General features: G+C 41.2%; 1 protein-coding gene across 8 annotated transcripts in view; it reads left to right on the top strand.

Annotated features, from left to right (window-relative positions):
- The window catches only part of NCOA3 (nuclear receptor coactivator 3), a 168,674-nt gene that overhangs the window by 42,379 nt on the left and 102,493 nt on the right, over nt 1–23,802 (top strand). Inside the window, exons 4-6 of one of the 8 annotated variants that reach the window (XM_073309497.1) lie at nt 17,897–17,938; nt 19,890–20,084; nt 20,290–20,345. The exons of 3 other annotated variants lie outside the window; for them this stretch is intronic. The gene's annotated coding sequence lies outside the window, so the exon portion shown is untranslated. The remainder of the gene's footprint in view (nt 1–17,896; nt 17,939–19,889; nt 20,085–20,289; nt 20,346–23,802) is intronic. 4 more of the 8 variants (XM_073309498.1, XM_073309500.1, XM_073309499.1 and 1 more) reach the window with 4 other exon arrangements.

Here is a 23,802-nt window from a genome sequence, read left to right as displayed (position 1 = left end):
AATTCTTCAACAAAAAAACTTCAAAAACAGACTCCAACAAGAGATTGCTGAATTGGAATTAATTTGCAAACTGGATACAATTAATTTAGGCTTGAATAGAGACTGGGAGTGGATGTGTCATTACACAAAGTAAAACTATTTCCCCACGTTTATTCCCCTGCCCACCCCCCACTGTTCCTCAGACGTTCTTGTCAACTGCTGGAAATGGCCCACCTTGATTATCGCTCCAAAAGGTTCCGCTCCCCCTCTCCCCCCACCGCTCTCCTACTGGTAATAGCTCACCTTACCTGATCACTCTCCTTACAGTGTGTATGGTAACACCCATTGTTTCATGTTCTCTATGTATATAAATCTCCCCACTGTATTTTCCACTGAATGTATCCTATGAAGTGAGCTGTAGCTCACAGAAGCTTATGCTTAAATAAATTTGTTAGTCTCTAAGGTGCCACAAGTACTGTTTTTCTTTTTGCGAATACAGACTAACACGGCTGCTACTCTGAAACCTGTCACTATGCAAAACAAAATTGTATCTATTTTAAGGCTTTTGTGTTCTTACTTCATACATTTTAGCAGACTATATACTTGGTAAATACTGTAATTATCATTCTGTAGTAGGGGAATTTTTAAACCAGAAATAGTTCTTTATCTCAAGAAATTATTTAAAATATTCTGTTAATGTACCGTGGAGAGAGAAACTAGTACCATCTTTACTTGATTATGATGATCCAATTTGGCCTTCTTTTTGGGGAGCAGCAATGCAGCTGAAGATAATCTAATAGCCTTTGTACTCTTTTATTATTGAAAATGTAATAATTTATGACAACAGATTTGAAAAAAAGGGTTTTGGACACAGATTTCCCACAAAATATGTAATTGGGAAAAGTAAAGATTAGTGTTCATTTGTAAGACTTCATGGACTGTCCAGAATGTGATTTATTCATAGAGAGCTTTTCGACAGAGTTCTTATATGTAATATTACATTTAGAAAATTACTTTTGAAAGAACATTAATGATGCAAGTTCAAGCAATTTAAAGTTAAGAAATGCCAGAAATAAGTATATATGCAGTGGTGTTGTAGCTGTGTGTCAATCCCAGGATTTTAGCAAGACAAGGTGGATGATATAATGTTTTATTGGACCAACTTCTGTTGGTGAGAGAGACAAGCTTTTGAGCTACACAGAGTTCTCCTTCAGGTCTGGGAAAGGTACAAGGGTATCACAGTAAATACAAGATCAAACAGATAGTTTAGCATAAGTAATTAGTATGTATTCTATGTGTTCCTTTGACTTTTTTGAGGGGTTGGTCGATCTAATTACGGTGTGCAAGACATTTTTCACAGCCCTGAGTAGCATAACTACTGAGCAGATTTTTGTGTGTAGGCCAGGCCTGTTACTTCTAGCTTTTCAATGTCCAATGGTCTGTTTGAAAAATATAATAAGACTTTAAATTTTATTGAAAAAAGGCATTTGTAGATCAAAATGGGGCTTTTCTGATGTGGCATTAGTGGAGCAAATCTGGAGACATTTGGGGGCAGACAGCATAGTCTCATGGTCTGGACCTGGTCCGTTAGACCCACAAACCCATCTGCTGATGGTGCAACCCCATTTGGGATCATGACCTACAGCCTGGGAACCTATCCAGTAGTCAGTGGAAGAGCTGAGACTAGAATGTATGGGTTCCTTCAGTCTCCCTAGCCTGTACATTATTTATATCTCAAGCTCTATATCTGTGCCTAACAAAGAAGTTGGGGCCTCAGTGTACCTGGTATGTACAGAGTTCTTGTAGGACACTGGGAGCAGGCTCATTGCAGATGGAATGTTCAGAGATTTTAGTAGCAAACCTCTGAAGCTATACTGAGCATATGCAAATAGTGAAGTTCAAAGACTGACTGTTCCAAATGTTTAATTGTTTCAGAAGGCAACTCTCCGACTAAACTTTTGCCAATGCTTTAAAAATGTTTTCCCCAATTTCATTTTTTGAAACAGCTAAACAGTTTAGCTGATTCTTAAAAAAAAAACAGCAAACTTTTACAGCAGAGGCAGAAAGAAAGCATGGAAAATTTCAGTGCAAATGATTAAAATTTGGCAAAGCTATTAAGAAACTGAAAACAGGGGCTTACAGTGGAAACTTTTAGGCAACCTTAATTATAGGCATCGTTATCAGCTCTTCCTGTGACAAAAATATATTAAACATATTTAGGTGCAAAACTTAGGAAATGCCAGAATTAACATTGCTACTGTAACCATAATTCAGCCACCTTGTCTATGTGCATTATGATACAACCTTAAATGTCATGATCATAATAACTTTTTTCTCCACGGCATCCCCACCTCATTCAGTGCACAAGTTGAACAGTTTTCTCTGAATAGGGAGGTGTTCAATATTTCTTTTTATCTTCATTATTCATTGTGTTGATCCAGATCTTTTTTACCATATGCCATCTTTATTGCCTTGAGCTGAATATAAAATTATTAATTTCCCCATTGGCTTTTTTTTTTTTTTGGTGCTCTCAGTCTAATATTTGAGTGATTCACAAATTGTATTGAATTTACCATTGCAATAAACCTGTCAGATGAGGTGGTGGTTTCACCATTTCCATTTTGCAGGCTAAAATTCTCAAAAGTATCTACTAATTTTGGATTCACAACTTGAGGGCTTGTAGGGCCTGATTTTTTCCCCAAAGAGTTCTTAGCATTTTTACATCACTTTATATGTTCAAACATAGGTCCAGTTACAATTCTGAGGACTTGACTTCTGGAAATTTGGCCCCAGGGTTTTAAGTTGGGCACCAGTAAAATGAAGAAAAAATCTATTAGTGCCTTCCTGTGAAAATTTAGGTTGAAGTGACCTGCCAGGTATCCTGTATGAACTGTGGCAGAGGCAGGGATAGAATCCAGTTCTCCAGGGCAGCATTCAACTCCCTAAACCTCAAGACCATCCTTTCACTTGCTGCATTCACTACATAGCTTTCAACTTCTGCAAAAATGATGCAAGTCATACAGACAATGACTTCGTCCATTACACAATCTTGATTAATTCCCAGAACAGGTCCATTCTGTGCACTACCTGAGGCAGGAATCCTATGGAAAATATAGTATATGATCATTTATTTAAAGACTGTATCATAATTAAGGCTACAATTTAGTCACGGAAGTCATGGAATCCGTGACTTCCAGTGACCTCCATGACTTCAGCCTGTGGGGGCTGGGAACTGCAAGGTATCCCTGCCACCTCTGGCGGCCCCTGTGGGTGGCGGAGGAACCCCCGCAGCTCTTGGCCCTGGCAGTGCCACAGAACTGCCCCACTGCAGGCTGTGTGGGGAACCGTAGATCCCCGTTTTTGTCAAGGATATTTTTAGTAAAAGTCACGGACAGGTCACAGGTAATAAAGAAAAATTCACAAAAGCCGTGACCTGTCCGTGACTTTTACTAAAAATATCCTTGACAAAATCTTAGCCTTAATCATCATGCATATGTACAGTGGCGCTGAATTAAGTTTTCACCATCAGCCTTCATTCTGGAATTTCCTGGTTTATGCGTATTTGAGTTTGCAAACATTAACATTCTTTTAACAGGTTTCAGAGTAGCAGCCAAGTTAGTCTGTATTTGCAAAAAGAAAAGGAGTACTTCTGGCACCTTAGAGACCAACAAAACATGAAAGCTTATGCTTAAATAAATTTTAGTCTCTAAGGTGCCACAAGTACTCCTGTTCTTTTAACATAGGGTTTTGAATGTAATTTGTTTTTTCAATTTGCTTAAAGAAAAAAAACTTCTATCATGTGGAATCATATTGACTCCCCACATGAGTCGTCAAGGTTGGGACATTTAATTCCATAGAACAGACCTCTACCGCTTGAGCACATGAAGTGACTGTTAGTAGTATAAAGAAAAGGAGTACTTGTGGCACCTTAGAGACTAACCAATTTATTTGAGCATGAGCTTTCGTGAGCTACAGCTCACTTCATCGGATGCATCTGATGAAGTGAGCTGTAGCTCACGAAAGCTCATGCTCAAATAAATTGGTTAGTCTCTAAGGTGCCACAAGTACTCTTTTTTTTTTTTTGCGAATACAGACTAACACGGCTGTTACTCTGAAACCTGTTAGTAGTATGCTGTTATCCTGTCTGTGTGCACCAGCTACTAGAGAGGGTTGAGACACATACTCTTGAGAACTATTGTCTGGTAGCAGAAGAGACAGCGAACTCGGGAATGCTGGGTTCAATTAGGAGTTCTGTAGAGGAGTGTGCTCTAGTCTCCATCCACACTCTGTCTCCCTTTGGTAGTATCCATGTGCTGCCTCCTGACCCTACTCCTTCTCCTCCGTGTAGCATGGGTGCTAGCGGGGTGTGTGTGTGTGGTCTTTTGGGTGGACAGAGCATCAAGAGCACAGAAGAAAGCCTCTTTATTCTCAGTTACAGTGCCAGGCACCACAGCAGCACCCAGCAGCTGGAAGGAGTGATTGCAGGGAAGTCCTCCTCAATCTCTACCATGCTGTGATGGATCACGTTCAGTCACTCTCTCAAAATGACTCTTGCTCAGTCCAGTCAGCATGGAGGTGCTTGCTGTGTGGGGACAAAGCATGCTCTGTGCTCATGGAATCTTTGGAGAATTTAGCTGCCAACCTTTAACAAAACTCTGAGCATGTGTAAAATGAAATTGTTCAGAGGCTTATAAATTGGCCAGATTTGGGCAGATTTTTTCACAGGGACATGGAAAAGTTCATCCCTGACATCTGCTAAATATCAAGTCCCTGCTCCGAAGCATGGAGATGTCCGAGCTTCATAAACAGTGTAGGGATTTTTTAAGATGCATTTTTTTAATATGGATCCGATGAAGTGAGCTGTAGTTTATGTACCAAATAAGCTTATGTTCAAATACCTTGGTTAGTCTCTGAGGTGCCACTAGTACTCCTTCTCTTTTTAAGATAGGGAGAAGAACATTGTTTTGGCCAACTTCGGTTTTAGACATGACTGAACCCTGAAAGTTTCCAACAAAAGGCAGCCTGAGCCAGACATCTGGCATGGAAAACTTCATCCCAACCATTGTATGTGGCAAAGTCAAGAACAACTGAACATAAGGTCTTTTAATGAAAAGTGTTAGGCAACCTCAACTTACCTTCCCTGCCTTTGATATGGAACATATGACTGGGTGCCATAGTACAAAAGCTTATTTATAAATATCTGTGAATTTGAGAGATTCAGATTGTCAGCTTCTTGGGACAGGGACAATTTCTCCTTTGCCATTTGAAAAGTGCTTAGCATATTGTGGGTTCTTCCAGAAACTAATAATAATTTTAATTGTTATGTAGGTCATCCAAAATAAATGCTAAGACATGTCCATATCACATCATGTGGCATACAAAGTATTTATTTTAAAAATAATTTTTTAAAGAATGTTTAGCGTTTAAAAAATAAAAAACTTTGGGGATACCCTTTCCCTGTAAAGCAAGACGTTTTATGAGGTTGTCTATAATAGCCTTTTTTTTCTTTTTCTTTTCAAATCCCACAGTTTGGCTCCACTTGTGGTGGTAACTGTAGAAGTGCTTGTGAACACAATGCTGCAGGAAACCACCAACTTCTAAGCTCAAAGTTATTTAGATCTGTATTGCTTATATGTTCATGAAGCAAAAATTGAGCATTCGGCAATTTTGGATGGTACAGAGTATTGGACTTACTTTCATTACTTGAACATTTTAATTGTGCCTGGAATTAAGGAAGATTTTATATCTGTGCCTGGCCTCATGTGATGCAAATGTACCATGTTTTGAAATTATTCATAAAAATATTGTAAATATGTCAATGAGTGTAACTTATTTTTAATGGATTTTGTAAACCTGTAGGTAATCTTGGACACTTTTCAGAAACTTGAAAGAATTTATGCCTGGTCCATGCTGTGGCAAAACCTTGCTAGCTAACCCCATTTAATATGAATTTTTAAAAAATGGTTTCAGAGAAGACACTGTAGATGGGATGGGCATCAGTGTCTCTGAAGGATTGAGGCATGCTGTTAATTCAAGGGGAGCCTCTCTGAGCTTTATGAGCTGCATAAAAAGCATACATGGTTGTCTGTATTCTGTGTTTATTTCAAGAGAATTTTTAAAAAGGGTTCAGGTAGATAACCATTATTGTATTATCTCACTATAACTTACCAGAATGTATCTTTTTAAAGTCTCTCTGTGGCATTGTTTTTTTGTGCATGAGAACATATATGATTGTTGCACAGAATTAGGTTTTTATTTAATGCTTGTGTGACAGAATGGTTTGCTCATTTTGTATATGTGCTGATGGACTTATTTATTTTGCCTTTTAGATATCAAGCAGGGTTTGCGTATAGTATACTTTGGGACCTATCTTGGTATTAGAAATATCCAGTGCCCATTCCCATCCCCCAGTCTTAGAGCTCAGAGGAGCCTGGTTTGCTTGCAACTGCAGTGGTAGGCATCTTTCAGGAAGTGACCTTGGCTTGTATTAATCAAATTCAGAACACACAGAAAAGCTTCTTGGTAACATGCTGACTTGATGTAAAATTTTATAGCATCCATTTTCTCTTTAAAATGAGGCCATCTTATAAAAAGAGAATATATTAAGTGACATCTCAATTTAAAATAATTTCAGTAAACATACACAATATTTAGAGAAGTTAAAATAACTAAGCCATCTTAATGTAGTGTATGTGAATGGAAGTAACATTTTGGTTGTTTTGTGTGTGTTTTTTTTTTTTGTGCAGGTAACTAAGACTTACGAATTATTACTAGCAAACTTACATTTTAGAATAACAAATAAAATCCTAATAGTTACAAATAGACAAAAAGCTTTTTCAATTTGTATTCTCTTTCACCATTGATTTTCACTTCTGCGATAGCATTATTAAAAGAAAAAAATGCAGGGTAATTGAGATTTAAACTGTATCAAATTCAGAGGTAAGATTCATATACCATCTTTAGTATTCTGATTTTCCATATATTTTATAATCATTTAATAATTTATTGCATCTTTTTGTCCATGGATCTCAACACACATTATGAACAGTGGTTAATCTAATCTCATAATAGCCTTGTGAGCCAAGTGATGTTATCACCATTTTCACAGATTAAGAAACTTGAAGCAGAGTGAACAAGAGACTTGCCCACAGTCATATAGGAATTATGCAGAAGGGCTGGAGATAGACCTTCTTCCTGGCTTCCAGATTTATATATAGATCTTCCACATACAGCAGTATGTGCAGTAGTCCATACAAGATGCTGCATGTGCAACTAAGGTTATGGGAAAAGGTGCAATTTAAACAAAGCAGTACACTGTTAATCTTAATTACATTCTTACTGGAGTATAGGAAAGTCTTAGGCCATGTCTACGCTACCACTTTTGTCCATTTAACTTCTGTCGCTCAGGGACATGAAAAAGACACACCCCTGCGTGACCTAAATTACACAGACAGAAGCGCCTTTGTGGACAGCACTGTGTCGGTGGGACAGCTTCTCCTGCCGATATAGCTACCACCACTCATGGAGGTGCTTTTATTATGACAATGGAAGACAATTCTCTTCGGCCAGCATGAGCAGCTACGCAAGCGATCTTAGAGCAGCACAGCTGCACTGGTACACCTGTGCCACTGTAAACTCGCTTTGTAGACATGGCCTTACTTGCGTTGTGGTATTTGTTTACTAGCAGATTGTATTGTCCTTCTCTTGGACTTCCTCTCATGGTGGAGAGGAAAGCAAAAGCTCCCTGTGAATAGAGGGAGCCAAGGGGGAGCAAGGAGAGCTACTGAGACTTGGGGAGGGTGGGAGCAAGTAGCCGGCTCTAGACTCAGAAGTGCACTTCTGGTAGTTCCTACTACGATTCCTGGAAGGCTAGTGCCTGGTACCTGTGCTTCCCACCTCTGTGGCTGGTGCCCTATGTGCTGATCCCTCTGCCCCCACCCTGGGGCCAGCGGCTAGTGCCCATGCTCCTGCCAGGACCTGCAATCTCTCTGTCCTTGGATAATCTCTTTCATTTAACATGGGTTCACCAGACCTCTCCATGCTTATGATTCAAATAATACTTTTCCCTTCTGTCCAGTTGTGTATACTATCCTGGACATCTTGCCATCAGCTCAGTTTTAACATGGAAAAAATTGATTTTGTGTTCTCACTTGCTATTTACAGCACCAGGACCTTCCCCACTTTGGTGGCATTTTTTTTTTACTCCTGTCTTCTCCTCACACATCCAGGCTTTCATTAGACCCTATCGTATTTTCCCCACAGTATAGGTCAGAAATCTCACTTTTCCTACTTTTCATGTTTTTAGTTATCTGTTGCCTTGAACACTGCAACTTCTGCTCCTGGGGAATTCTGCATCACTGCGCAAGTGTAGAATTCATGTCTCCCGCCAATTTCTTTGCTTCCCCGGGGAAAAATGATTTCTGATGGAGAAGCAAAGGAAAGCCACGAGCAGTCATGTGCCCCTCCCCAGCAGCGTGGGCATATCATTTCAGGCATCCAGAGCAGCCAGTGGAGAGGTAAATCACTGCAGGGGGAAAGCACTGGCCTGTGGTTCCTACCCTGCTCAGATGCTAGTTCCAGCTGGGATGGGGGGCAGGGGAGGATGGGACTTCCACTTTCCCTGCAAGGAACGGCCGGGGTCATGTCAGACCTGCTACCAGAAACCTCCCCCGACTGCAGGAAGCTCCGCATTTTCCCTCCCTCACTTCTTGCCCCCATTGCTCCTCAGTTGTGGGGGCAGGAAGGGGTGACTGCTCCACCATCTACCCAACCCCCTTGCATCCAGACCTCCCCACCGATCCTCACCCCTTGCATCTGGAACTCCCCTTGTACCCAGACTCCCCCCCGCTAAGTCCCATCCACCCCACCATTATCCCTCTCCCCACTGAGCCTGGGGTGGTAGTGATGGTTGTGGCAGGCACGGCCCTTGCGCTGTGTCAGGGTTGGATGCAGCCTCACTGCCGAGTTTATGTCTGGGGGGGGTAGTTGCAGGGTGATTTCCCACCTCCGTGAGCACAGTGGCCTGTGCTCCCCACTGCAATGCTGGAGGCTCCACATTATTTGTTGACAAAATGTGCAAAATTTTGCAAAAATTTAAAATATTGTGTGAAGAATTTTTAATTTTTTGGTGCAGAATTCCCTCAGGAGTAAACCTCCTCCTCCTCTCTGGCATCCTTGAACCAATGCACTCTGTCCTAGCCATCACTCATCTTCCTTGTCTGCAACACTGATCAAATGCATCAACTTGTCTTCCTTTTCAAATGTATTCATTAGCTTTCTCTTACATTTAGTATCAAGTTAAAGCTGCTCATCATCCACCTCTGATGCACTACATAACTATACCCCTTCCTACATTTCTCCTCTTACTGTTCTCTTGCTGCCTTCCTTATTCCAGGGAATCAAACTTCCCCGTACCTTTATCTGTCTCTCTTTACTTTCATACCCTCTTTTATTCTGCCTCATAGCCTGGAACTCAGTTTGTGAGTGAGCCAGATACCTGAGTACTTTTCATTTATATTGCCCCATATTGTTTTCTTTATAGAAGCTCACCAGTGCTGACCCACATTGGTAAAAATCCAGTCATTATCCCATTAAAGTACAAAGAGTTAATTTAAACAAGGGCCATGCTCCATGATAAAATAATGGCTGGCATGATCCATGATTCTGCTCTCACAAAGTACTCCTCTTGGTGCAGAACTGTGCTTTCAGATCAAAACTTTTACTTTTAAATTTCTTTCTTTTTCTGACATCTGTAAAGATTAACCTTAAAAATGTTAACCTTAAAAATATTAACCTTACAAATTGCTAGTCCCCTGAGCAGGGGGACCATATCTTTGTTTTGTGCAGTGCCTAGCACAAAATCAAAGCTGAATAAATAACTATCTAGTGTTATGATCATACAGTGAAAGATCACACAGTAACGCAGCCATCTAAGGGGACAGACTTGAGATTACTTTTGATATCAGTCATCGCTCACTCCCAATATTGGTAACACATATCACTCTGACTCCATTACACCTTTGAATTCTTCATTTATGCTCTCATCCCTCTTTTCTTAACCATTGCAGCTCTTCTCTATGGTGCACTAAATGCTGCCTGCCTTCTCATTCTACATGTTAGAAAAACTAATAAACGTAGTCCCAAAATAGCCAACAATGATGCAGCAGTATGGGTGCTAAACTGCTAATGGAGACAGGGGTCATGCATTCTTATCACCATAGACAGTAAAAGTACCTGTGCAGTGTCTACACTAATGCTTGCCATATTGCTACCAATTGTGGAGCTGCACCTTTAGTATCAATTACTTTAATATTTTTTGTGGGGGAGAGGGGATGTTGTTTTCTGTCAGTCTGTCTCTCTCTCTCTCCCGCTGTCTGTGTAATGTAAATAATACTTATAGCTACGTTATCACCATCTTCAAGTGGCTCCGTTGGTTCCAGCTCAAAATTACCAGTTACAAGAATGAGATATGCCCTCTCAGAACAGTCAAAATCCCTTCTGGAGATATCAGGGTGGCACTGGACTCTGGAATTGGAGCCAAGATATCATCCCTCAGCACCACAATTCAAGGAATAGTACTCCTCCTGACCATCACCATACTCCGCCATCTCTCTAGCATGGAGCAGGCAGGGATGCCTCATCATTACTGTCTGAGCACAATCCTAGAGCCGATAAGAGATACCTCTCACAGGGCACTTTACCACAGAGAAGATGAGCAGCATTGGGCTGACCAGCAGCAACCAGGCCAGTACGCATGTACTATGCCACTCTGGCTGTACTGGCCATACTGAGGACTGTGATCAAAAGTGTCCCTCTTATACGTCCAGGAAGAGGATGAGATTGGGCTCCCCAGTGGCATCACTGTTTAGACCACTTACGCTGGAGCCAGAGGTTGGCTACCAAAATGTGGGAACGCTGGAGAAACAACAGCATCCCCAGTATCCGCCAAAGGAATTTTCATGTGTGCCTGATGAGGCACCATGAGACACCAGCCTCTGCCCCAACAGTTGGTGACCTTAAGGCTTTTCAGGCTTTCCTAGCTCACATAGTGGAGACCCAGGATATCAAAATGATGGTCACACAAACTCTTTGACATCCTGACCACATCAGCGCCAGTCGGAATTACGTTTCCTATAAAAAAGGCACATGGAAACCATCCAAGGAGCTCTGGCAAACCTTAGCTACCATCCAGCCTACACAGGAAAAAAGGCACACCCAAGGACCCTACCGGACTAGCCCTGTTCAGGCACAAGTTTTATTTGTCTGCATCACTGAAACTCCATTTGGCAAACTACCAGGCATTGGTTGCCAAATTATAATTTCCTGACATGGAAGAAGGTAACTCCCTTTCTGGCAAAAGTGCCACAGGATGCTAGGGAGGAATTAAAGGAGATCATGAGAATAGGCCAGATGGTGGCTAGAACAGCTTAAGCTTAGAACAGCGTAAGCATCTGACATAGCTGCAAGGTCGATGGCCATGGCTGTGACCATCAGACAGGCCTCCTGGTTGACAGCAATATGGAAGAGGTCCAGTACACCATACAAAACCTTCTGCTCAAGGTGAGGGATCTCTTCAGGAAAATAACTGATGAAATATTCCACTCCTTAAAGGACACCAGGGCCACCCTGAGTTCACTGGATCCCTACAGGGAAGAGATGTCTTTTACCGATATTTCCTTGTTCTGAAGAACTGATTATGGATTGGACTGATTGATTATGGATGCATCAGGGACAGATTGAGAAGCTCCCTTGTACAGCCTACAGATTCAAGGGACCTGACGTTCAGATGATATGGAGTTACATATGAATGTCTTGGAGCTCAGAGCTATCAGACTGACCAGTTTGATGTTCCACCCTGTTCTCTGGAATTCACTAGTGCAAATCTTCACAGACAGCATGACTGCTGTACACTACGTAAACAATCAAGGAGGCACCCACTCTTCATTCCTAAAGGCGCTTAAGTGCTGGAGTTGGTGCCATCAGAGTGTCGTGTCCCTGAAGGTTCTTAACTTCCAGGGAGTCAGACATAGCTAGGCATACTTCCCAAGCAATCTGTGACCAACGATGAATGGTCATGGGATAGATGTTCCACCTTTCGATATTCTTCCAGTAGATGTGTTTGCCACCAAGGATAACGCTCTGTGTCAGAATTTTTACTCCAGAAGACTGAACCCAGAATAAATCTTGATCTGATACCTTCCTCCTACAGAGGAACAGAGGCTGGTCTATGGCTTTCTACTGATTTGCCCTGATTTCCAGGGTATCTCAAAGATCAGGGGAGACTAAGTGGTGGTCATTCTTGTTGTCCCTTATTGGCTGAGGGACTTTTGGCTGACAGATCTATTACAAATGTCTGTTCAGCCTCCTTGCTAGCTCCTTGACCATTTGGACCTGATCTCATAGCACCATGGCCAGATATTTCATCCATACCCAGAGTTGCTGCACCTGATGGCATGACTGTTGGCTGGTTAAATACCACAGATAGACTACTCCCTACAGATCCAGGAAATTTTGGATAAGTTTAGGAAAATATCTACCAGACATCCATAATTACCTAATGGAAGAGGTTCTAAATATATAGGCAGCCCAGCATGGTCTGGACCCAGTCTAATCCTCAACATAGATGATTGTCGACTCTCTGAAACAGCCCAGACTTACATTTTGCTGTATTAAATTGTAAATTATTGACAATTGTAGCTTGCCACCTACCTGTACAACAATACCTGGTCTTTTTTCTCCCCACGGTTGAAGTTTCACAAGGACCTCTTGCACGCTTATCCACTGGTCAGGGAACCTGTACCTTCCTTGAACCTCCATTGATGCTGCTCTCTGAATGTTCCCTACATCACCTGACTCTGAAGTCAGTCTTCCTGGTAGCTATTACTTAATCCAGAAGAATCAGCTGCCAGTATTTATGGTTGAAGCCCCCTATCCAACATTCCATACAGAAACGGTTGTACTGACACCTCACCCGAAGTTCATTCCTAAGGTGGTCTCAGATTTCTGTATAAACCAGTTAATCAACCTACTTGTCATCTTTCCAGAACCACACTCAACACTGCGAGAAAATAAACTTTAAGCATACTTGACGTTTCCAGGACGTGCTTTATTATATTGAGAGGACCAAACCATTTGAACTATCACCCCCCTTTGTTTATTGTAATAGATATTGTTGTAAAGGTCAAACCATCTCTTCATAGAGGATATCCAAATCAATAACACGGAATATCTCATTATGTAATCAGCTGCTTGGTGTACCTCTCACACTGAACATCAAGTCTTACTCCACCAGAGCACAATCAGCAGCATCTGCCTGCTTCAGCAATGTGCCTGTATTGGAGATCTGTAAGATGGCAATGTGGAGTGACCTACTGACCTTTGTCAAATACCATGCCTTGGATTTAGTTGCTAGGTCAGATGCCAAGTTCACGAGCGCATTACTACAATCGCTGTCATTTGCAGCTTAAAGTTCTTATTCTGACCATCCTGGGGGCATACCGCTTGCCTGTCACTTGTTGTAGGACCTGCACTGACATATACACAAAGAAGAAAGAATGGTTGCATACCCTACTACAGTAACTGATTCTTTGAGATATTGTTAGTGTGGATCTTTGCCTTGTTCTGGTCTCAGAAAAAAGCCAGAAAAGATAAGAAAGACAAATGTCACGCAGCAATTGCGGCTCAACCCTATCTTCTAACACCACCTGCAATGTCTGCCAACAAGCCTGTGGCTCAAGGATCGGTATTCTCAGTCACCAAAGGACTCATGAAAAATAAAACCTGTGAAAGAGATCATACTCGACCTCAAGGGATTGCTGATGCATGCGGATTTCTTAGCCCACCCTCTGTCCCAGCTTTTTAGAATCCTCAGCTACCATGGGCTTTGAATTATGAGGGAATTGAGGGAGGGTCACAGCCACTCTGCCCTTTATGTCCATGCACAAGAGCATGAGCAGGCATAGGGTGCATGTTTGGTCCCAATGGATCCCGCTATTCAAAAAAATCTGATCTACCTTGGATAAGGTGCCTGTGAACTACGCTGCTATCCACACTGACTGTCATATCTCAATGAACCACAATTGCTGTAGGGTAATTAATAGCACTTTCTGCAGGGCTGAGTGGTACAAAGATTCTGGGCTGCAACACAATGTATAGACAGCCCGAGTAAGCCTGCTGTAAATTAGAGCAACCCATAGGGGTGCTCTCATATGTGCCAGGGGTTTCCTTGCTGGACAAGAATCCAGGTGGCACAGAAGTGGTTTAAAACTATCTTAACCATGTCTACCTCTGGACTGCTCCTTTTGGGAGAATCTCTCTCTGCCCTCTTGTCTTAAAAACCTCTCGTCTGTCCCTTTATACAGCACTGTTGATTGAAGTTTCTCCTCTGCAACTGCTACCACTTTGAATTCTGCTTTCAGCTGAAATTAGAAAACAGCTCTTTCCCCCTGTTTATGCCTTGTAATTGCTCTCTACTTCTGCTGTTATCGTTTTAACGCTGTGAAGCATTTTGTGGTACAGTTCGTATAAAAGATGCTCATCTTCATCAGAAAAGTTGTTTTTCTGTTTTATTTTCATGCTAAAAAGAATGATAAACACCTATAAAATATTGCAAAGGAAATCTTTGAAGAGGAAGACAGGAAGGAGAAGACAGGAAAAAACAAGATTGCACTCCAGCTTGTTTGATTTAAGTAAATATAAAATAACAAAAATATAGATGAAGATTTAAAAAAAAATTCAAAGTTCTGATGGGTGGGAAATGTGGCCGTTATCTAGGATTTTTTTAATTTAAAAAGTTAGTGTATGGATAGAAATCTGGTACTCAACGAGTTAACTTTCATTTGCAGCCTGAAGAGCTGTCTGGAACCTCTGTTTTCTGATTGGCTGCTAAAAGGTGAAATTGAAACCACTGTAAACTTTTGACCCTGTAGCAGTTCTTGTGGAACGCCTACCACTTGCAGAGACCAGAGGTTTTTTCCTGTCCTGTCTTTATTCTATGTGATCGTGCAGTGCTGCATGCAGCTTTTCCAAGAGAGGGGGAGGAGGGAGAGAAGGAGAACAAGCACAAGCAAGTAGTTTGCATGTTCCAGTAATGGCAAAGTTGAATTTTTTTTCTTAGCAACACCAACTGTTTTTAATTTTTTTTGTTCTGTAAACAAGTAGGAATTGTGCTCCCCCCCATCCCACCCCCCAAGATATTCCTTTGTATGTAAAAAGTCCAAATGAAGGCTGAGTACTGCTATTAATTAGAAACAGGGTCGGGACTCCAAGGATGAGTCATCAGTTGGATGCTGGCATGCTAAAATGTTTTAATTCTTTGTTTTAGGAACTAAACTAATAATAAAGTTTTTTTTCTTCAAAGATTGAAGTGGCTTCTGTTGTCTGTATGAAAAGCCTTCCAGAGATGCACTTAATAATAAATAGAATTTATTTTCTCCATTCACAAGGTTGTGGTGTTTCTAACAGCATTCCAACTAGCTGAGACCCACAACTGTAATTATCTTATTTTTGTCTCTGTTTCTTCTTAGAGGGAGGAGGAATATAAATTTTGAACCTATCTCTGTGTGTTTGAGTATGGAAATAAAGTGATCCCAGTTCAATCTGGTTCTTCTGCGATTTGCAGGTGGTGCACAATGACAGCCACAATCTAGTTTGTGAACTGGTTGCTGGTTACATTAGTGGAGTGAATTTAGGGCATGATTCTCATCTCTCACAGATTTTACACTGGTGTAACTCTGTTTTCAAGAGATTTACATTGGTGTTAAGTGGGAGGAAAACCAGGACTTTAACTTTGATGTTCTTTAAAAATTCACCTTCGTTCCATGGTCTTACAGGCTAACTGCATTTGATGACATGCTCTTACAGTGGGAGTTTAAGTGATGCCATGAGGTAAACTAGAACTATCAGCATTACTTTCTTTAATGCAAAATAAAGATTGGCATTCTTGGTACAGGCTTTTTTTTTTTTTCCCTTTAAACTATTTTTGCTCACCCTGACAGTGCATCAGCTGATATCTCCTCTCTCCCCGCCCCCTGCGCTGGACGTGTTTGACTCAATATTCTAATTGAGAGGCATGGTTTACTGAACATTCTTAGATGTTACTTTAAAATCAAAGATTCAGTAAATTGTATAGTTAAAGATGGCATTCACAATTCTTGCCTGCCCAAAGGAAACACAAATTCAAAACTTGAAACCTAACTACTGGATGATCACGTTCTGATTATCTTATTAGCCTGCTCTTGAGAACACTTTTCTGTCTGAGATTTAAAATAGAGTATATTATGTAATAAAAGAACTTTCTTAAATAAACCCCAGCAGAATATTAGTATGAAAAGGATTTTTAACATGGGCTTAATAAGCAGCTCTAAATGTGTCAGAAATGGGTTCAACACTCAGTAGTTCTCTAGGGCTGGCATGGTGGAGTAACATTGTGAAGGTTTGTGGGTACAGATCTCTGCTTCAAAGACCCTTGTTTCCTCTCTACAGTTTTATCTGGGAATTGAGCAGGGAGTCCCCTGAAGCATTGCCAGCAACATCAAAGGAACAATGAATATAATATGATTAATAGCAGAGTCCCTGCCCCCTCTTGTGTGCAATTCCCCTTGCAGTAGCTTTAGAAAAACACATTCATAATGATATTCAGTGGCCTCTTGTTCCAGTCAGTGTTCCCAAGCAGAGCAGCTATTATATAATTTGATTATTTTTTTCACTTGATTCTTTGTTCTATGCTTGTATGTGTGTTGGCTATTTTCATTGTTCATAAGATTTTTCTCTGGTTTGTACGCAAATCATACCACACATCAGGGCCTTGTATGGAAAAGAGAGACTCTGGGTAATCCCTTTTAATAAGGGAAACAGATTGAAATTGTGTAGAATTCTACACGCAAGCCAGCTACTAACAACTCTGAAGAAATAAACTTTTATCCACAAATCAATGCCACAATGTTTTTGTCACTATTAGAGAGAAAGTTTCAAGCAGAATAAATGGAGTAAATACCTTTCTCTTATTAAAAGGATATATGGTGCTTAAGATCATGACAATGATTTAAATGAGCAAAAGCTTTTTTTATAATTGAGCAGCAGCATTTAAGAAACGCATGAAGAGTGTAATTTCAGTTATTGTAAAATGTTTTCCTCATATGCTTTGTGTCTGCATCCTTGCTCATACAATACATATTTAAGTTTAGAGAGTCAAGGTGGGTGAGGTAATATCTTTTACTGGACTAACTTCTGTTGGTGAAAAAGACAAGCTTTGAGCTTACCCAGAGCTCTTCTTCTGGTCTGGGAAAGGTACTCATTGTGTCACATAAATTACAAGGGGGAACAGATTATTTAACATAAGTAGTTATAGTTTCTTACAATCTGTTCCACCTTGTTGTAATTAGCTGTGACACTGTGAGTACCTTTCCCACACCTCAAGAAGATCTGAGTAAGCTCAAAACCTTGTCTCTTTTACCAACAGAAGTTGGTCCAATAAAATACATTATCTCACCCACCTTGTCTGTCTAATGTCTTGCAACCAATACAGGTGCAACAATACTGCAAACAATATTTGTTTGTCAGTTGGGTAACTTTAACTCTTGGGGGACTTCATCTGAACGATTTCTTTTCAAAGAAGCTCTAAACTTCTATTTTCAGCATTAGTCTAACATTTTGTGTTCTAGCTTTTAAGAAAATGTATATCAAATGGTAGTGAAAATTTCAGGAAAAGAGATAATCTTTAGAAATATTGCAGTGTACCAACAATAAGATAGGAGAATACTTAGATATTGCTAAAACTTAAAGCTGCAGTAGCAACTTCAGTTCTGCTAAATCTTGCAGCTTTGTTATAAGGCTCCTATTACTTTTCTGAACCTCCCAACACTTGTAATCTGTGACTATGTGAGAATCTGTTTTTCATTTTTTTTCTTTTTAAAAAAAGCGAGTTTCTGGCCCTTGTGGGAGTGAAGAAAGACATGAAAATGTGAGTACTAAAGGCTCAAGTACAAAAATTCCCAAAATGTATTAGTCTTAGAAATCATGAGATTTTATTATTTTTTTGGGACCTGATTCCTGTTGGGGTTTGTTTGTTTTTTTTAAACACTTGGAGTTGCAAATACTGCTGCTAATGAGAAGTATATAACCACTTGAAAATAGTTGAACTTAAAGATGCCCATCATTAATAGTTTGTGTAAAAAACTCTTAACTTTTAGACTCTTTTTTTCTTTTACTTTGCTTTCTTAAACAGTAGCATGTGTTTAGTGTTAGTGCAATCTCTAACCTTAAAATAGCATGCAGGGTTTTACATATAAACTGAAGAAACTATTTACAAATACTTTCTCCATCACTCTGAGGCCCAGAGATTTGTTACAATGGGTCCGTAGTCTGGTTGCAGCTTGGGGACAGATCCATACCTGTCAGTCGTTGGCAGCAGGAGAATGCACTCTCCCTGGAGTTCCCTCCACTTTTTTCAGCTTGCACAGCAACTACTGGCTCATCCAACTGTCCCTGCTGCAGAGCTTTCTGAAGGAAATTCCAAACTTTATTTGAAATTTGTCTCTAACGTTTTGGCACAACAATCCACCTAATTCCCAGCATTTTCTCATGGCTGCACTTGTCTTCTGGAGAGATCGTCACCTCAGTTCCATCTTCTGAGGTGTTTTCACCAGCTGATGCTATTGTAGGCTTCAAGAAGAGAGCTGGGCTTGGAAAAGCCAGCAGTAAAAGAGATATTTTTTTGCATCTACTACTTTATCCCCTTATGGAGTATCTAATTCAAGAGCTAGTGGACTCTGTGGGGAAAATGCAGTCCCCCCCTTCATATAGACCAGTCTGGGCAGGGAGCACTCGCCTCTACCCTCACCAGTCAGAAAAAAGGAGGCAGGCAGAATTGGAAAATGTCTCTGGGGCAAGCAGTACACTCAGCCCCCCCACCCCCACCCCTATTCATGAGGGGACAATGCTAGAAGGACAGTATGCCAGATGCAAGATCATGCCTGACTCCCTAGAGCCTACACTAAGAGGCTGAGTTCCTGATTGCAGAGCATATCTGTCTGTCTTCCCTCTGCCACCCTTCAGGCTGTGGATGGAGAGTACTGCACAAAATAGATACCATCAACAGCAGATATTGTGGTAAGGGGCTTTCTAGCCTCGCTCCTTTCCTCTCCTGCCACTTCTGTAACAGGCCTCCCAGGTTCATTATTGATGTTCCAAGGTGGGACTTCAAAGGGTGAGACAGAGCTACAGCCTCAGGTAAACATGGGCCAGCTAGAGAGGGGTAGAGATTTTGAGGAGTCCATCCTTTGAACCCAAGCCCTGTTTCACTTCCTCCTCTAAAGCAGTATTTTGCAGACAAATTCCCAAAGGGGAAATAAATAAATAAAATTAGTCCATTTTCACCTGCTCACCTCGTGGAATTCAGCAGATCAATACAGAAGAGGCCAAGCCCCAGATGCGGTGATTCTCTAAAGCGTGCACGCACGCCAAAGGGAATTCTTCCTCCTTAGAGGAGGAAGACCAGCCGACCAAATCAGGAGTTAGGGCATCAAAATATAAAGTGTATATTTTTAATTTTATATATTAGAAACAAAATTCTGTGCTGGAGGGTTTATATCTCCTGGCTGGCCTGGGAACATTTGGGAATCCCTCAGGAGGAGCTTGAACCTGTTGCGGGAGGAAAGGGAGGTCTGGTCTTCCCTATTCTCCATGCCGCTGCCATGATCCTCACCAGGAAAAGCAGCATAAAGGAAAGAAGTACTTGTGGCACCTTAGAGACTAACCAATTTATTTGAGCATAAGATTTCGTGAGCTACAGCTCACTTCATCAGATGCATACTTCATCATGAAGTGAGCTGTAGCTCACGAAAGCTTATGCTCAAATAAATTGGTTAGTCTCTAAGGTGCCACAAGTCCTCCTTTTCTTTTTACGAATACAGACTAACACGGCTGTTACTCTGAAACCAGCATAAAGGAGGAGGAGAAGAAGAAACAACAAAATAACAAAGAAACATCCTGGAGGCTTGTATTCCAGGCAGAATACTGAGTACTGTGGAACTATGATTAGGACGTCTGCGGCTGCCCTGCACAAGCTATATCTGTAAATCTCCCATCATTCTCCCTGGGAATTGCAGGTAATAGAGTGGTTGGGGATCTCCTGCCCCCATCTAAAAGAAATATCAGATTGTGATTGTTAGATGCTGCTTCAGGTCATCATGCCCTATTGGGTTGTCATTCCTAGCTGCCACTGAAGGTCACCATGTCTTAATGACCAGTTTGTTATACCCAGCTTCTGTTGCAGACTGCCATGTCTCACAAGCATCTCCTCTTCCCCCCCAGCAACTGGCCATGGACTGATGAGAGGGACAGCGGCCCAGATGTGGAAGAACAAGCAGGTAGTAAGAGACCTCTTGGCACCTAATTTTGGTTCAGTACTATCCAGACTGAACAGCTGCAGATGTCATTTTGCCTTGTATCCTGTAAAGCATACCTCACGGTAGCTACTATCTTCAATCAGATAAAATTTGAAGTTGAGCTGTCTCAGAGGAGATCCAGTTTTGTACTTCTAACTCAAACGAATAGTCCTTACATCTGTCATAACATACATTCCCAAAGTAAATTCAAGAAATATTTTTCTTTCTGTTAAGTGTCAAAGCCCAGTCCTTAGGAGCATTAGAGAAACAAGGTGAGTAAGGTCATATCTCTTATTGGACCAATTTCTGTTGGTGACAGACCCAAGCTTTTGAGTGTACACAGAGCTTTTTCTTAGGAGAAGGCAGAGAACTTGTATCTTTCGTATTGAGATCTACTAGGCAGCCACATGGTCATCAAAAGATAAATTCACTAATATTCTACCTGTCAGTTATCCAGTCTTTAGCCAAAGTCATTTTTGGGCAGAAATCTTCTGCATGTCTTAGTGCCCAGGGGAAGTTGAAGGATACATAATGTATCTTGTTTTGGATATCCATATTTAAAGGATGATCCTGATTACCATCCTGGAAAATCGCTCTGCTGTGAAAATCCAATTGCAACAGATCTGTGGACCATAGAACAACTTTCACAGCAAGGAAAGTAGAATTGAGTTTTCCTTGCTGTGAAAGTTGTCTCAATGTGGGGAGAGTGGGAAAGAAGGGACAAGACAGACGGACTTCAGAAGAAGGGTTACTCCCCGCTGCTGGTGACTGACAGATCTGAGTCTATACCCAACCTGCAAGCAGGATGAAGTACCCATTGTAACAGATCTATGTAGCTTGTTACCCATAGAAAGGAAATGTTCAGATAAACACAGATAATTTTTCTTACTACTCTTGTCTGTTAAAGGATTTTGGATATTCTGAATGAATATTTTAAAAAATATATTTGCAGACATGTAGAGAGTAGGTAAAAATTTCAAAAGACAAATGTAGTGACATTTCTTCTTTGCCTCCCATACTTAAGGTTTATCTAATTTATTTCAAACACTGTAGTCTTTTTCCAAGAATTTATGCCAGTTTAGATTCTGGCCTTAAATTATAACATTGTTGGGAAAAAGCTGTGCAACATCTGAAACTGAGAAAGTTCTTTCATGACTTAATGTCAAATGAAAGTCATGAAAAAAAATTAGTGCTGAGAGAGAAAGTTGTCTTGTTTAGTAGTGATTAACCCTCTTTTGCCTCACTGGGCAAGTACTGAAAAGGCAGGGAAGGTGCAGTCAGCCTCTGTTTTAAATCCCCCATCTTTCCATCTTGCTTTCCTAGCACATTTAATATCAACATCTTGGATCTTATTATGTTAATTGGGTCACTGTGTTATTGTGACACACAGTAGAAGATGGGACACTAGGCAGTGAGGGCTCTGAGGTACTACAGAGAATTCTTTCCCAGGTGTCCAGGGGTGCTGGAACAAATTGTATCATGTGGGTGCTGAGAGCCATTGAACCAAACTGTAAACCCTGTATATGATGGAAACGACTTCAAGCCAGTGGGTGCGGCAGCACCCCTATATCCAGCACTTATAAAGGTGTGTGGCTGGTGCGTCTTACTGATCACCAAACTTGCGATTGGAAAGAAATTTTCCCACAGGTCAGATTGGCAGAGGCACTGTGGTTTTTGGGCTTTCCTCTGCAGTATGGGTCACTTGCTCATATGAGCTAAAGTAAATGGTGGATTTTCTATAACTTGATGTCTGTAAATCGGGATTTGAGGACTTGAATAAATCAGCCAGAGTTTATGGGTCTATTACAGGAGTGGATGGGTGAGGTTCTCTGGCCTGTGATATGCAGGAGGTCAGACTAGATCACAATGGTCCCTTCTGGCCTTAAAGTGCTATGAATCCAAAACTGGGGAGTTCAAAACCATGAAGAATCTAGTTTAGTGTAAAAGGACCCTCAAGTCAAAAGTGAGAAAACTTTATAATCCCAAGACTCACTTCGGAACCATCTTAAGAGTACCATAATAGTCAGAGGGGGGCTTATGAGAAGAGAGTAAAAATACTGGGACTGTTCAGTTTAGAGAGATGTTGTTTTGTAAAAGGACATGATAAAAGTAGTCAGAATAACAAATAGATGCTCCTAGGTACCCTTTCTCATAGTACAGGAATTAAAGGTAGACCTTAGATTTAAAGGCAACAAATTTGAAATTGATCAAAGAAAATACTTTTATACAATGCATTATTAACATGTGGAACTTACTGCTACAAGATTTTGAGGTCAAGAACTTAGCAGGATTAAAAAAATTATTCATTTATATGGCTATGGAAGCATCTGCAGTTATGCTAGATAGGTAAATGTTTAAGGGATATAAATAGGGGTGTCGATTTAATTGCAGTTAACTCATGTGATTAACAAAAATTAATCACAATTAATTTCAGTTTTAATCGCACTGTTAAACAGTAGAATACCAATTGAGATTTTATAAAATATTTTTGGATGTTTTTCTACATTTTCAAATATATTGATTTCAGTTACAACACAGAATACAAAGTGTACCGTGCTCACTTTATATTATTTTTTATTACAAATATTTGCACTGTAAGAATGATAAACAAAAGAAATAGTATTTTTCAGTTCACCGTATACAAGTACTGTAGTGCGATCTCTTTATCGTGACAGTGCAATTTACAAATCTAGATTTTTGTTGTTACACAATTTAACTCAAAACCAAAACAAGGTAAAAGTTTTGCACAGCAGTTCTCAACTTACGGGCTGCATGCGGCCCAATCAGTACACAGCTGCAGCCCACCTCAGGTGTGTGCTAAACGTGGGGTCCCTGGTTCTCAGCTGCCCAGTGCGGAGGGGTGCGGTCTGGCTGCCACGCCGCGGAGGGAGTCTGGGTTCAGGGTGGCGGGGCCCCACAGGGTCAGGGGTTCGGGTCCGGGTCCACCAGCTCGTCCCACGTGGTAGGGATTTGGGTAGCTGCCCAGGCCCACAAGCTCCGGGGTTCAGGGCCAGCCCGCTGCCTCAGACCCCCTGCAAGCTCCTGGGTCCGGGGCACTGGGCTGGCCCCACGAGGTCCAGGGTTGGGGCAGACAGCTGCATGCCGGGGTCCAGGGCAGACAGTTGGCCGACCAATGAGGTCCCGGTCCTGGGCGGGTGCCAGCTGCCCTGTGCAGCAAGGGTCGGGGCTGCTGCTGTCCTGCCACCTGACCCCTGCGGCCCAGGTAACACACTATGGACTGCATATGTGGCCCACAATATGTAATCAGTTGAGGACCACTGCTTTAGAGCCTACAAGTCCACTCAGTCCTATTTCTTGTTCAGCCAATTGCTCAAAGTTTTGTTTACATTTACGAGATAATGCTGCCTGCTTCTTATTTACAGTGTCACCAGAAAGTGAGAACAGGTGTTCGCATGGGACTTTTGTAGCCTGTATTACA

The sequence above is a fragment of the Lepidochelys kempii genome, chromosome 13 (assembly GCF_965140265.1).
Source record: "Lepidochelys kempii isolate rLepKem1 chromosome 13, rLepKem1.hap2, whole genome shotgun sequence".
Taxonomy (NCBI): domain Eukaryota; kingdom Metazoa; phylum Chordata; order Testudines; family Cheloniidae; genus Lepidochelys; species Lepidochelys kempii.
The sequence above is the reverse complement of the archived record's forward strand: the minus strand, read 5'-3'. Positions and strand labels throughout refer to the sequence as shown.